General features: G+C 45.4%; 1 non-coding gene across 1 annotated transcript; it reads right to left on the bottom strand.

The window, feature by feature from the left end:
* Window positions 1-9,535: 9,535 nt before the first annotated feature.
* On the bottom strand, window positions 9,536-9,642 carry LOC115831776. The gene has a single exon (XR_004027272.1). It is a non-coding gene; the product is annotated as a U6 spliceosomal RNA (small nuclear RNA).
* Between the last annotated feature and the right edge of the window lie 5,841 nt (window positions 9,643-15,483).

Below are 15,483 nucleotides of genomic sequence, written 5' to 3'. Positions count from 1 at the left end.
TCCCAGGCTGGAGTGCAGTGGCGTGATCTCGGCTCACTACAACCTCTGCCTCCTGGGTTCAAGCGAATCTCCTGCCTCAGCTCCCCGAGTAGCTGGGTTACAGGCACCACCACCACGCCCGGCTAATTTTTGTATTTTTAGTAGAGATGGGGGTTTCACCATGTTGACCAGGCTGGTCTCAAACTCCTGATCTCAAGTGATCCTCCTGCCTCAGCCTCCCAAGAGTGCTAGGATTACAGGCATGAGCCACCGCGCCTGGCTTCCTTAACCCTTTTATGGAGAGGGTCGCATGTGTATTTTGTGGGGCAGTTGTGAGGATTAATAAGATTAGCAGATTATGTCTAAAACAGGGCCTGATTTAGTAAGCACAAAATAACCCATGGTCATTAATGACAAACTCGTGTATGTCAAATCCTGATAACTGTTTGTGGAAGGAAATGAATCGGTTTTAAAGGAAAAAGCAAATGAATTTCAGACACATCCACAAGTCAAACGAGTCTTTCTCGTGTGTAGTCTATTTCTCTGATACTCGTCTCTTAAACCCAGGTAGGGGCCCGGTGTGTTGGCTTATGCCTGTAAACCCAACACTTTGGTAGACTGAGGCAGGAGGATGGCATAAAACCAAGAGTCTGAGACCAGCCTGGGCAACAAGATGAAACTCCCATCTCTTAAAAAAATAAAAAAAAAACTAGCTGGATGTGGTGTTGCGCGCCTGTTCCAGCTACTCAGAAGGCTGAGGAGGGAGGATTGCTTGAGCCCATTAATTCAAGGGTGCAGTGAGCCAGGATTGTGCTACTGCACTCCAGCCTGGGTAACAGAGTGAGACGCTGTCTCTAAATAAATAAATACATACATAAATAAAATAAAACCGAGATAGCACTGTGTACCTTGGCAATTTAATATCTCCTCTGTGGCTCCACGTTGCCTGAATGGTAAAGTCTAAACCCCTACTTATGGCCACATTCTAGGTCCTTCCAGCCCAGCTCCAATTTACTGTCTCAGACCCTTATGCTCTCGTATGACCTTGACCTATGCCCCTATAGGCCATGCCTTGGGATTCTACCTGTAAAAAGTAAAGTAGAGATTCCTCTTCAAAGACTTTTCTCCCTGTCTAATTAGAAATAAATAGTAACTTCTCTTAAAAACAAAATGTATTCAAAGACCTGTACTAACATTCTTAAATATCTACTAGCCATAATAAAGAAATCAATGTACTTTATGTTCTTAGCTCCCACCATTTAGCTTAAATATTTGCCCTGGCATGCTTATACTGGTCCAAGCAAGCATTAGGTCATAGCCTGTTCCTCCTCCTTATTTGAAGGTGTTTTTACCTTTCTCAGCATTCCACAAGTTACTTCCTCCTTCCTTTGCTCTCCTCTGCCTTTCTCTCTTTTAAAAAGTTCTAAGTTGCTAGCCAATCAGAACAAATACAAAATGTGAGGACCTGTTCCAGCCAATGAAAACCGGACACAGCAGCAAGGTGGATGCATCAGGTTATAAGTGACCCTGTCTCCTTTGTTTGGTGCACTCTCATGGCAAAACTGCTGTTGAGTGTACCCTTTCTGCAGAAAATATAAAAATGGCCTTGCTAAGGAAATTAAATTTATGTTCAAGTGCTATTTCTTTACGGCACCAAGAAACAAGCATTTCGAATATACCAGTACATCAGTTTGCTCAGGCTGCTGTAACAAATCCCCATGAACTGGGTGGTTTAAAATAACAGAAATTTATTCACTCACAATTCTGGACGCCCAAAGTCAAAAATCAAGGTGTCGGCAGGGTTTGTGCCTTATGAGGTCTCAGAGACTCTGTTCCATGCTTCTCCTAGCTTCTGGCAATTGTCTGCACTCCTGGGCATTCGTGTGCTGTTAGAGGCATCACTAATCTCTGCCTCTGGTGTCACACGGTGTTCTCTCCCTGTCTGTCTCTTCTCTTCTTTTAAGGACACGAATCATATTGGGGTAGGGTGCATCTTAATTGCCTCATCTTCGCCTGATTACATCTGTAAAGACCCTATTTTCAAATAGATCACATTAATGGGTTCCCCAGGTTAGAACTTAAACATATCTTTTTTGGGGGCACATTTCAACCCATAACAACTACTATTCCCAAAACAATTACACTTCCAGGTATAAACCCTAGAGATCTTCTGATACATTTTTAAGGCTGTCAGTAAAGCATTGTTTATAAAAGCAAAATAGGGAACAACCTAGTCGCCCATTGATGGAGGAAGAGATGGATGGTCTGCAACAGTCTCATGATGGAGCATTACAGAACTACTAACATGAATGAACTCAATAGATGTCACCATGGACAGACCTCAGAAACATAAACATGCTATAGAATTATACATATAATATGATGCCACTTAGATAATATTTTTAAAATACATGAAACCATAACATACATTTATTCATAAATGTATGTAAAAGTTTGAAAAAATATGCCAAGGATATAGTTCAATACAGGATTAGGAGGGCATGAGCGTATTTGCCCTTGTGGAGGGACGGAGACAACTTTGTCATATTTGCTTCATAAAATTTATAGATAAGAGGCAGGCGTGGTGGCTCACGCCTGTAATCCCAGCACTTTGGAGGCCAAAGCGGGCAGATCACCTGAGGTCAAGAATTAGGGACCAGCCTGGCCAACATGGTGAAACCCCGTCTCTACTAAAAACACAAAAATTAGCCAGATGTGGTGGCACGTGCCTATATTCCCAGCTACCTGGGAGGCTGAGGTAGAAGAATCACTTAAACCTGGGAGGCAGAGGTTGCAGTGAGCCTAGATCGTGCCACTGCACTCCAGCCTGGGCACGGAGCAAGACTCTGACACCAAAAAAAAAAAAAAAAAAAAAAAAAAAGAGAAAAAAAATACAGATAAGATTAACAATTGTCACCATTTTGGGGTTGAGTATTTGTCACATTGGATTCTGTACTTTTCTGTATGTGTGTATATGTGTGTGTGTGTGCATATAGTTTTTTTGTGTGTATGTGTATATACATATACACATATATATACATATATACATATATACGCATACATATATACATATATACATACATACACATATGTGTGTATGTATGTGTATGTGTATATATATATATATAGATACACACACACACACACACACATATGTGCTAATTTGAGTTCCTGATATGAAAGGTGGATTGGAAGGAACAACCCTACAGTGGGGAGACTAGGTAGAAGGAAGGTTTACACAGGAATCCAGGCAGGAAATTCTGATTGCCTGAGTTCAGGCAGAGGTAACAGTGATGGAGAAAAGGTTACAGATCTGGGGCATATCAAGGAGGTAGAATCAGATGGATTTGGTGATTAGATGCAGAGAAAGGTAGAAAAGGAGTCAGAAATAATTCCCAATGCTTTAGTTAAAATTGGGGTTGTCTGCAATTAACAGAGACCCCGAATAATTTTTTTTTTTTTTTTTTTTTTTTTTGAGACGGAGTCTCGCTCTGTCAGCCAGGCTGGAGTGCAGTGGCGCGATCTCGGCTCACTGCAAGCTCCGCCTCCCGGGTTCACGCCATTCTCCTGCCTCAGCCTCTCCGAGTAGCTGGGACTACAGGCGCCCGCCACCACGCCCGGCTAATTTGTTTGTATTTTTAGTAGAGACGGGGTTTCACCGTGGTCTCGATCTCCTGACCTCGTGATCCGCCCGCCTCGGCCTCCCAAAGTGCTGGGATTACAAGCGTGAGCCACCGCGCCCGGCCTGACCCCGAATAATTGACTTAACATAAAATATATCTTTCTCACATAAAATTCTGGAGATACGCCGTCCAGGGTTGGGGTGGCATTTCTGACCCACTGAGTCCTTAGGAAGCCAGGTCCTTCCAGATCCTCGCCCCGTCCTCCCTGAAGTGTGGTTGACTCCCAGTGGTCCAAGATAGTAGCCATAGCTTCATCCATCACATCTCCATTCAAGGCAGCTGGAGTGCAAAGGACATACACCAGTTAACTTTTAAAAGAGTTAAAATATGGGCCGGGTGCAATGGCTCATGCCTGTAATCCCAGCACTTTGGGAGGCTGAAGCAGGAAGATTGCTTGAGTCCAGGACCAGTCTAGACCAGTCTAGGCAACACAGTGAGACCCTGTCTCTACAAAAAAAAATGCAAGAATTAGCCAGGCGTGGTGGTGTGCGCCTGTAGTTGAAGCTACTTGGGAGGCTGAGGTGGGAGGATCGCTTGAGCCTGGGAGGCAGAGGTTGCAGTGAGCCGAGATTGTGCAACTGCACTCAAGCTTGGGCAACAGAGTGAGACCCTGTCGGGGGGCAAGGGGTGAGGCGGGGAAGTTAAAATAGGGGGAGGCAGAGTGTGGCAAAGATCAGATAGAGGAGAGAGTGAGCCAGGGGAGCACAGAGGAGGAAGGGCTCAGTGTCAGCTGTGGAAATCAGGGAGGCCTTCATGGGGGAGGTGACATTTGATCTGAACTTTAAAGGACAGAGGTAATGTGGTATGTGGAGGAGGAAGGAAGGAAAAGACATGGCCTATGCCCCTCCTGATTATCTTCCTTGTCCTGGCTGTCTACCTCCCCAATCTCCCTCCACCCCCCTCTTCTGTGCACCTGCCCCTTCTGGCCATTGCCCTGGGCTTTTTCACCCATGCACCTCATATTTCCAACCCTACTATTAATTACTTGGATTCATGAATCCTGCATTTCAGGTTTTGGTCCTGAGCCACGGGTCCTTTAAGCTGTCCACCTGTTCTGACAGTCTCAGAAGCAAATGATGGCACTCCTTCCCCCTCGGGGTCAACCACCATGTCTCCATTTCTCTGTATTTTACAATATGGAGTAAATGCTCATTTAAAAAAATCAACAGGTTTTTGATTTTTGAGTAAGACTCCATCTCAAAAAAAATCATAAACTTTGTTAAAACATTATGAGTTTTTTTGCGATTTTTTTTCTTTAGCTCTTCAGCTATCATCAGTGTTAGTGTATTTTACGTGTGACCCAAAACAGTTCTTCTAGTGTGGCCCAGGAAGCCAAAAGATTGAATACTCCTGTCTTACATTGTCACCTCGGGACATCTATAAAGCTTAGATGTTGCAAAACAATGAACTTTGTCCTCAAGAAACACAGGTAATTTACTAAAAATGCACACGTAGACCTATGATTTTAATTTAAAACCATCTTCTAGGTATTTACCGAAGAGCCCTTTCCTCCACCCTTTCTCTTCTCCTTCCACCATTCCAGGGACTAAGTACAGGACTATGTCTAGCTCCAAGAGGTCTAGGGACAAAGGTCTCTCCCAGAAGACAGGCGTTTGTAAAAACGAACAAGAGTACATTTATAAAGGGATTATTTTACTTCCTCTACTTTTAACATACTTTGAGCATTATAACTTATTTTATTATTTAATGCACGCAATAATAACTAAAATGTGCATACAGAACAATGGTTAGGCCATGTGAACTAATCTAACTCATGGGCATAGAACCCTTCTCTCTGCAAACTTCCTCCTCCCCATCAGCCACCACCACCCAATGAGCAGTCAGCATACCCTCCAAGACATCAACTTTAACAATTCTGTCCCCAAAATGCAACCACTCCTATAATATTAAAAAAAAAACCTTGAAGGGTATTACTTTAGCCCTTTTAACATATTTTTGTGCATTTTTAAACATCTAGGAAGATAAGCTGTTTCAAATAGGACTTAAGTTTTTCACTATACACACAGTACCATTGAGTAAACAGTGCACATACATAAAAAAGGCTATAATTTCAATATGTTTTCTAACTAGGAACATTCTGGCCTAGAATCCTACCTTCCTACCTCTATCAACCCAGGGGACAAGTATAAGCATCTGCAATGCTTAGAAGAGATTTTTTAATTTTAATTTTTTTTCCTTTTTTTTTTTTTTTTTGAGATGGAGTCTCGCTTTGTCGCCCAGGCTGGAGTGCAGTGGCGCAATCTTGGCTCATTGAAACCTCCGTCTCCCAGGTTCAGGCGGTTCTCCTGCCTCAGCCTCCTGAGTAGCTGGGATTACAGGCACATGCCACCATGACTGACTAATTTTTTTTTTTTGTATTTTTAGTAGAGATGGGGTTTCACCATGTTGGTCAGGCTGGTCTCGAACTCCTGACCTCGTGATCCGCCCACCTTGGCCTCCCAAAGTGCTGGGATTACAGGCATGAGCCACTGTGCCCAGCCCGGGATTTCTTTTTTTCTTTTTTTTTCTTTTTTGAGACAGAGCCTTGCTCTATCGCCCAGGCTGGAGTGCAATGGCGCAATCTTGGCTCACTGCAAACTCTGCCTTCCAGGTTCAAGCCATTCTCCTGCCTCAGCCTCTGGAGCAGCTGAGATTACAGGCACCCACCACTATTCCCAGCTAATTTTTGTATTTTTAGTAGAGATGGGGCTTCGTCATGTTGGCCAGGCTGATCTCAAACTCGTGACCTCAGGTGATCCAGCTGCCTGGGTCTCGTAAAGTGCTGGGATTACAGGTATGAGCCACCACGCCTGGCCTTACAAGAGATTTTAACAATTTCACTTCCATAAGTGTTTTTAAGAACAGTCTTTCCTATGAATTTTAACGTAAAGTGTACTCAGTGTATTAGTTTACTAACTTCACTTTTGTCATATGCTGGCAAGCTCCTTAACATCTTGAAAGACTAGATGTTGTAAAGCAAGACTCATTTGACCCTTATATACACTAGATACACAGCAAAGTAAAATTAAATGCACAGACGTAAGGGACAACGGTCAAATGCTGTTCACCATAAACACTCTTGTATAAAGCCCTTTGAACTTTCTTCTCCTCCTTCCTCCCTGAACTAGCACAAATATAATGTGTACTGCTCAGAGAAGTGGTGTGATCAATTTCTAAAAGACAATATTTCATATGAATTTTAACAAAAGGGTATCCACAAAATGTGTTATTTACTACCTCTACTTTTAACATACTTGGTCCACTTCTAAATATCTAGAAAGAGTAGATGTTTCAAATAAGGACTTAGGCTGGGGGCAGTGGCTCATGTCTGTAATCCCGGCACTTTGGGAGGCTGAGGTGGGCGGATCATGAGGCCAGGAGTTCAAGACCAGCCTGATCAACATAGTGAAACCCCATCTCTACTAAAAATACAAAAATTAGCCGGGAGTGGTGGCATGTGCTTGTAGTCCCAGCTACTTGGGAGGCTGAGGCAGGAGAATCGCTTTAACCCGGGAGGTGGAGGTTGCAGTGAGCCGAGACTGTGCCACTGCACTCCAGCCTGGGTGACAGAGTGAGACTGGGTCTCAAAAAAAAAAAAAATTAAAAAAAAAATAAGGACTTAAGTTTTCCACTATACACACAGTAATGTTAAATAAATGACACATGTCGCAATGGTTATATCTGAAAGTATCTTCTAAATGGGAATATGCTTGTTTCTTTTCTTTTTTTCTTTTTACTTTTTCACTTCCTTGTCCCTTCCAAGGAACATTCTGGTTTGAATCCTTCATTTCTTCCAACTCCTCTCCACCACCAATCTGGTGGATATAGGGACATGTGTCACTTAGAAGAGGTTATAATTTCACTTCCAAAAGTCCTTTTCAGGAGACAGCTTTTCATGAATTTTAACACAAACTGTACAAAATGTGTTATTTACTAATATTTAGAGACTAGATATTATAAAATTAGGACTCATTTGTCCAGTATATACACAATACATACAGTACAGAAAAGTTAAGTGAAATGCATGTAACATATAGGGCAATGGATAAACTGAAATTTTCTATTTATTTATTTATTTGAGATGGAGTTTCGCTTTTGTCGCCCAGGCTGGAGTGCAATGGCACGATCTCAGCTCACTGCAACCTCCGCCTCCCGGGTCCAAGCGATTTTCCTGCCTCAGCCTCCCAAGTAGTTGGGATTACAGGTGCCTCCCACCTCACTCGGCTGATTTTTGTATTTTTAGTAGAGATGGAGTTTCGCCATGTTGGCCAGGCTGGTCTCGAACTCCTGACCTCAGGTGATCTGCCCGCCTCAGACTCCCAAAGCACTAGGATTACAGGCATGAGCCACTGCACCCATCTGATAAGCTGAAATTTTCTAGTACATAGTAACAAAACACATTTTGCAATTTCTTCCCTCCTATCTCCCTCAACCCAATGAACAACTACAGAGATTATACTGTTCCCAGAGATTTCATATTAGAACTTGTCCACTGTATACACAGCACTGTTAAAATTGCACACATGTGGGCCGGGCGCTGTGGCTCATGCCTGTAATCCCAGCACTTTGGGAGGCCAAGGTGGGTGGATCACCTGAGGTCGGGAGTTCGAGACCAGCCTGATCAACATGGAGAAACCCTGTCTCTACTAAAAATACAAAAATTAGCCAGGCATGGTGGTGGGCACCTGCAATCCCAGCTACGTGGGAGGCTGAGGTAGGAGAATCGCTTCAACCCAAGAGGCGGAGGTTGCAGTGAGCCGAGACTGTACCATTGCACTCCAGCCTGGGCAACAGAGCGAGACTTCATCTCGAAAAAAAAAAAAATTGCATACATGTAACAATTGTTATAGGTTGGTGCAAAAGTAATTGAGGTTTTTGCATATAATTTGAGGTATCTTCTAAGTATGACCATCATGGGCTTGAACCATGTGCTCCTCACTTCCTTCTCTCTGTCATCAATCCAGTGGACTAGTACAGGCATGTGTAATGCTTACAGAGGTTGCACAAACTCATATCCAAAAGTCATTTACAGAGGACAGCGTTTCTTATGAATTTCAATACAAACTGTACAAAATGAGCTAATTTTACTAAGACTTGGTCATACGCTGGCAGCCTCTTTAACATCTAGAGACTATGTGTTGCAAAATTAGGACTCATTTGTCCATTACATACACTAGATACACAGCAAAACAAAATAAACAAAATGCGCAGAAAAACGGTGTCTGAAAATTTCCAAGTGTGAATGCACTAGCATATAATCTTTTGCAATTCCTTCCCTCCCACCTCCTGCAAACCATTGAACAAGTATAGATGGTACTATCCTGCTCATAGAGGTGGTTTAACAATTTTATTTCCAAAAGATAATATTTCTTATGAATTTCAGCAAAAGATATTTACAAATTGATATTTTACTACCTCTATGTTGAACATATGTTGGGTACTTGTAAACATCTACATGTTTCAGCCTAGATGTTTCAGGTAAGGATATTTGTACTCCATAGACACAGCAGTACTGAATAAACCTCATACATGCAACAATAGTTGCATTTTTTTTTTCTTTTCTTTTTTTTTTTTCTGATACAGAGTCTGGCTCTGTGATCCAGGCTGGATCTTAGCTGACTGCAACTTCTGCCTCCTGGGTTCAAGCAACTCTTGTGCCTCAGCCTCCCAAGTAGCTGGGATTACAGGCATGTGCCAACATCCCCGGCTAATTTTTATATTTTCAATAGAGACGGGGTTTCACCATGTTGGCCAGTCTGGTCTCAAACTCCTGACCTCAGATGATCCGTCCACCTTGGCCTCCCAAAAAGCTGGGATTACAGGCATGAGCCACTATGCCTAGCCTGTTTTTTTTTTTTCTTTCTTTCTTATTAGAAAATATGGGATGCTTCATGAATTTGCATGTCATCCTCGCACTGGGGCCATGCTAATCTTCTCTGTATCATTCCAGCTTTAGCGTATATGCTGCCAAAGTGAGCACGATAGTTATCATTTGACAGTGTCTTCAAAATATGAACATTCTGGCCTAAAACTGTTCCCTTCTACAGCAACACAGTGGGCTATAATGCTCAAATTTTCAGATGACAATCTTTCCTAGGAATTTTAAAACAAAATGTACAAAATATATGAGTTTAACTCTACTTTTGCTTTTGTCATACACTGGCAACCTCTCTAACATCTAGAAAGAGTAGCTGTTGTAAATTAGGACTCGTTTCTCTTTTATGTGCACGATATACACAGATAAGTAAAACAAAATGCACAGACAGAAGGGCTAGTGGTTAATCTTGCTTCATTATAAACACAGTGGTGCAGAGTTCATTGCACTTTGAGAGGCTACAGTGAGCTTCCTTCTTGCCCTGAAGCGGTGCACAAACACAACGTGTACTACGCAAAAGCATTCCATATGAATTTTAACAAAAGGACGCCTGTAACCCCAGCACTTTGGCAGGCAGAGGTCTGCGGATTGTTTGAGGTCAGGAGTTCAAGACCAGCCTGGCCAACATGGTGAAACCCCCGTCCATCCCTACTAAAAATACAAAAATTAGCTGGTTGTGGTGGTGCACACCTGCAATCCCAGCTACTTGGGAGGCTGAGGAAAGAGAATGGCTTGAATGTGGGAGGCAGAGGTTGCAGTGAGCCGAGATCGAGCCAGTGCCCTCCAGCCTGGGCAGAGCGAGACTCTGTCTCAAAAAAACAGTTTTAGAAAATGTGATATTTTACTACCTCTATTTTAACATATATCAGGCACTTCAGAATGTCTAGAAAGACTAGATACTTCAAAAAAGTACTTTGCACTGTCAACTATATATAAAGTAGTGAAGAATAAAATGCACACACAGAACAATGATTATAATATGAAAACATCTTCTCCATATGACCTGCCTGGCATAGAACCTTCTCACGGTCTTCTGCTTCACGTCCCCTAACCCCCTGTACAAACGTGGACGTGTGTCACTCTTGGTGCTTCTACATTTCAAAAAGTCATTTCCAGCGGGGGTGGCAGGATTGGGGTGGGGTAGCTCATGCTTGTAATCCCAGCACTAAGGGAGGCTGAGGCAGGAGGACTGCTTGAGGCCAGGAGTTCTAGGCCAGCCTGGGAAACATAGCAAGACCCTATCTCTGCAAAAAAATAAAAAATAAAAAAAAATTAACTGGTTATGGTGGCATGTGCATGTAATCCCAGCTACTCAGGAGGCTGAGGTGGGAGGATTGCTTGAGCACAGGAATTTGAGGCTACAGTGAGCTATGTTCACATCACTGCATTCCAGCTTAAGTGACAGCAAAATCCTGTCTCAAAAAAAAAAAAAAAAAGAAAAAAAAAGTCATTTTCAGGAGACATACCTCTTTATGATTTTTTAAAAAAACAAGTGGATGTTTACAAGATGTGTGATTTTCTAACTCTGTCATAGTTGGCAACCTCTTTACATCTAGAAGGACTAGATGTAGCAAATATTTTGTTTTGTTTTGAGACGGAGTTTCGCTTGTAGGCCAGGCTGGAGTGCAACGGCACAATCTCGGCTTGCTGCAACCCCCCTGGGTTTGAGCAATTCCCATACCTCAGCCTCTCAAGTAGCTGGGATTACAGGTGCCCGCCACCACACCCAGCTAATTTTTGTATTTTTAGTAGAGACGGGGTTTTACCATGTTGGCCAGGCTGGTCTCAAACTTTCGACCTCAGGTGATCTACCCACCTCGGCCTCCGAAAGTGCTGGGATTACAGGCGTGAGCCATTGTGCCTGGCTGCAAATGTTTCCTTTTTTCTTTTCCTTACTATTTTTAACACAGGGTCTCGCTCTGCTGTGTTGCCCAGGCTCTAGTGCAGTGGCACGCTCATAGCTCACTGCAGCCTCTGCCTCTCAGGCTCAAGCATCCTCCCACCTCAGCCTCCTGAGTAGCTGGTACCACAGGTGTGTATCACCACACTTGGCTAAATTTTAAATTTTTTGCAGAGAAGGGAGTCTCACTATGTTGCCTAGGCTGGTCGTGAATGTGCCTAGGCTGATCGCTCAAGCAATCTTCCCACCTTGACCTCCCAAAGTGCTGGGATTATAGGCATGAGCCACCAGCCCAGCCAAATTTTTTCTTTTAAAAAGTTGGGGGGCAAGTTGAGATTAGCTTTTTCATATTATATACACAGGCCTTCTGTGTATTATACACACAGCCAGTAAATCTTTCCAAAGGGTGGTAGGCATTTCCAGTTGGCCAAATGTGGTCTCTTATTCTACCATTTCTCTCTACCTATATTAAGGTCTGGTAGATTTGTCTGATGGCTGCTGACTCGTCCATCTGTGGTTGTCCTGCGCTCCCTCATCTCCTGGCTGGTTCAGGCCTAGGGAGGTCTTGTCCAATTGGGACAGAGCGGGTAACCCAGGATCCAGATCTGCGCGGCCCCATGGCCTACAGAGGTGACCAAGCCTGTGTCAGTAGACCCGCCTTTTCGCCTGGCCACACCTGTGCCACTCAAGGGCGCTGTGTCCTAGCAGCTTGCAGGGGCTTTGCCTGGGCCTGGCAAGACTGGGCCAGGAGACCTGTTGGCTGGCATGGTTCAGGCTGGGAGAAGCTGCCACTGCCATCAAGTCACCCAGGTGGGGAGGGGTGAGAGGTTCCCTGCTGCCTGGGCAGCAGCATGGCGAGAGCTCTGGGTATCTGCAGTGCAGAGGCTGCAGCCTGTCCTGGGGACCCCCAGTTCATCTGCCAACCTGGAAGAGCTGGCCTCGTTCCGCTTCTCACCCGGCTTTCTGCTGGAACGTAAAATCAGTTTTTGTTTTGTTTTGTTTTGTTTTTTTGGAGACAGGGTCTTGCTTTGTCACTTAAGCTGATCTTGGAACTCCTGGGTGACTGTGCCCAGCCAGAATCAGTTTTAACAAAACAATGTGCAAGTCCTTGGATTAGGCAGTCTGAGTGACCTTTGGGTTCAGGCGTTCATGGTGCCAAGTTCCATCACTTAGAACTTACTAGACACCATGCTCTGTTCTGCTGCATCCAGAGCTTCTCTGGGCCTCTCCCATTTGTTTCCTGCTGGCTCCCAGACAGATCCAGAGAAAACATTTCCAGAATGACCTCAGAAATGATTGCAGGGATCCTTTTCACCCATGGATCCAGGTGTGTATATATATATATGTGTGTGTATATATATGTGTATATATATATATATATATATATATGTATATTGGATTCTCCTGGGAGGAAGGGTTTGGGAAGGTCAAACAATGAGGGGGTCCTGAGTCAAAGAAAGGTCCTGTCTTCACCTGCTTGCTGACATCATCATTTGTATTGTTATTTAATATTAATTTTTATTTTAGAGACAGGTTCTTGCTCTGTCACCCAGGCTGGAGTGCAGTGGCACAATGCTAGCTCACTGCAGTCTTAAACTCCTGGGCTCAGGTGATCCTCCCGCCTCAGTCTTCCTATAGCTGGGACTAAAGGCATGTACCACCATACCCGGCTAATATTTTATTTTAATTTTTTGTAGACATGGGGTCGCACTGTATTGCCTAGGCTAGTCCTGAACTCCCGGCTTTAAGTGATCCTCCCATGTCAGCCTCCCAAAGTGCTGGGACTACAGGCATGAACCACTATGCCCAGCTGTATTGTTTTAAAATTACTTTGACCACAGCTGGACATTCTGCTGAAATTATGAAAGCTGTTCTGTGGTCACCAGGGATCAATACAGACAAAGCTTTCCTGCTAAGTAACCAACTCTTCTCAACCAAAAGCCTCATGCTCCCATCTCAATCTTTTTTTTTTTTTTTTTTTTTTTTTTTGAGACGGAGTCTTGCTCTGTCCCCCAGGCTGGAGTGCAGTGGCGCGATCTAGGCTCACTCAGCCTCCCGGGTTCCAGTGATTCTCCTGCCTCAGCCTCCCCAGTAACTGGTGGGACTACAAGGGCATGCCACCACGCCCGGCTAATTTTTTGTATTTTTAGTATTGATGGGGTTTCACCGTGTTAGCCAGGATGGTCTCGATCTCCTGACCTCATTATCCGCCCGCCTCGGCCTCCCAAAGTGCTGGGATTACAGGCTTGAGCCATGGCACCCGGTGTTTTTTTTTTTTTTTGAGACAGAGTCTCACTCTGCTGTCCAGGCTGGAGTGCAGTGGCGCCATCTTGGCTCACTGCAACCTCTGCCTCCTGGTGAGAGGTGACAGCATGCTGGCAGTCTTCACTTACCCTTGGCGCCTCCTCAGCCGCTGCGCCCACTCTGGCTGCGCTTGAGGAGCCCTTCAGCCCGCCGCTGCACTGTGGGAGCCCCTTCCTGGCATGGCCGAGGCCAGAGCCGGCTCCCTCAGCCTGCGAGGTGGTGTGGAGGGAGAGGCACAGGTGGGAACAGGAGCTGCGCACGGCGCTTGTGGGCCAGCTAGAGTTCCGGGTGGGCGTGGGCTTGGCGGGCCCCGTGCTCGGACGGGTGGGCCGGCCCGCCGGCCGCGGGCAGTGAGGGGCTTAGCACCCGGGCCAGCAACTGCGGAGGGTGCGTGGGTACCCCAGCAGTGCTGGCCCACCGGTGCTGCGCTCGATTTCTCGCCGGGCCTTAGCTGCCTCCCCGCGGGGCAGGGCTCGGGACCTACAGCCCGCCATGCCTGAGTCTCCTCACCACACCACCGTGGGCTCCTGCAAGCCTGAGCCTCCCCGACGAGCACCACCCCCTGCTCCAGGGCGCCCGGTCCCATCAGCCGCCCAAGGGCTGAGGAGTGCCGGCGCATGGTGGGGGACTGGCAGACAGCTCCACCTGCCGCCCCGGTGCGGGATCTACTGGGTGAAGCCAGCTGGGCTCCTGAGTCTAGTGGGGATTTGGAGAACCTTTGTCTAGCTAAGGGATTGTAAATACACCACTCAGCACTCTGCATCTAGCTCAAGGTTTGTAAACACACCAATCAGCACCCTGTGTCTAGCTCAGGGTTGTGGAGGCACCAATCCGCACTCTGTATCTAGCTAATCTGGTGGGGACTTGGAGAACCTTTATGTCTAGCTTAGGGATTGTGAATACACCAATCAGCACTCTGTGTCTAGCTCAGGGTTTGTAAATACACCAATCAACACTCTTATCTAGCTAATCTAGTGGGGACATGGAGCACTTTTGTGTCTGGCTCAGGGATTGTAAATGCACCAATCAGCACCCTGTCAAAACGGACCAATCAGCTCTCTGTAAAACAGACCAATTGGCTCTCTGTAAAATGGACCAATCAGCAGGATGGGGGTGGGGCCAGATAAGAATAAAAGCAGGCTGTCTGAGGTAGCCGTGGCAATGTGTTTTGGCCCCGTTCCGCATTGTGGAAGGTTGTGTTCTTTTGCTGTTTGGGTTCACGCTGCGTTTGTGAGCTGTAATACCGCGAAGGTCTGCAGCTTCGCTCCTGAAGCCATAGAGACCACGAACCCACCAGGAGGAATGAACAACTTCAGACGCACCGCTTTAAGAGCTGTAACACTCGCTGCGAAGGTCTGCCGCTTCACTCATGAGTCAGCGAAACCCCGAACCCACCGGAAGGAAAAAACTTCGGACACGCCGCCTTTAAAAACTGTTAACACTCACCGCGAGGGTCCGCGGCTTCATTCTTGAAGTCAGTGAGACCAAGAACCCACCAATTCTGGACACGTTGGGTTCAAGGTTCTCCTGCTTCAGGCTCCCGAGTAGCTGAGATTACAGACGCCTACCACGCCCGGGTAATTTTTTTTGTTTTTTGTATCTTAAGTAGAGGCGAGGTTTTACCATGTTGGCTAGGCTGGTCTCAAAGTACTGACCCCGTAATCCGCTTCGCCTCCCAAAGTGCTGCAATTACATGCGCCCGACCACTGCCACCCCAATCTTGTTGAAATTGTGGAGTACAT

The sequence above is a fragment of the Nomascus leucogenys genome, chromosome 2 (assembly GCF_006542625.1).
Source record: "Nomascus leucogenys isolate Asia chromosome 2, Asia_NLE_v1, whole genome shotgun sequence".
Taxonomy (NCBI): Eukaryota; Metazoa; Chordata; class Mammalia; order Primates; family Hylobatidae; genus Nomascus; species Nomascus leucogenys.
Note: the sequence above shows the minus strand (reverse complement) of the source record. Positions and strands in the feature narration are given on the sequence as shown.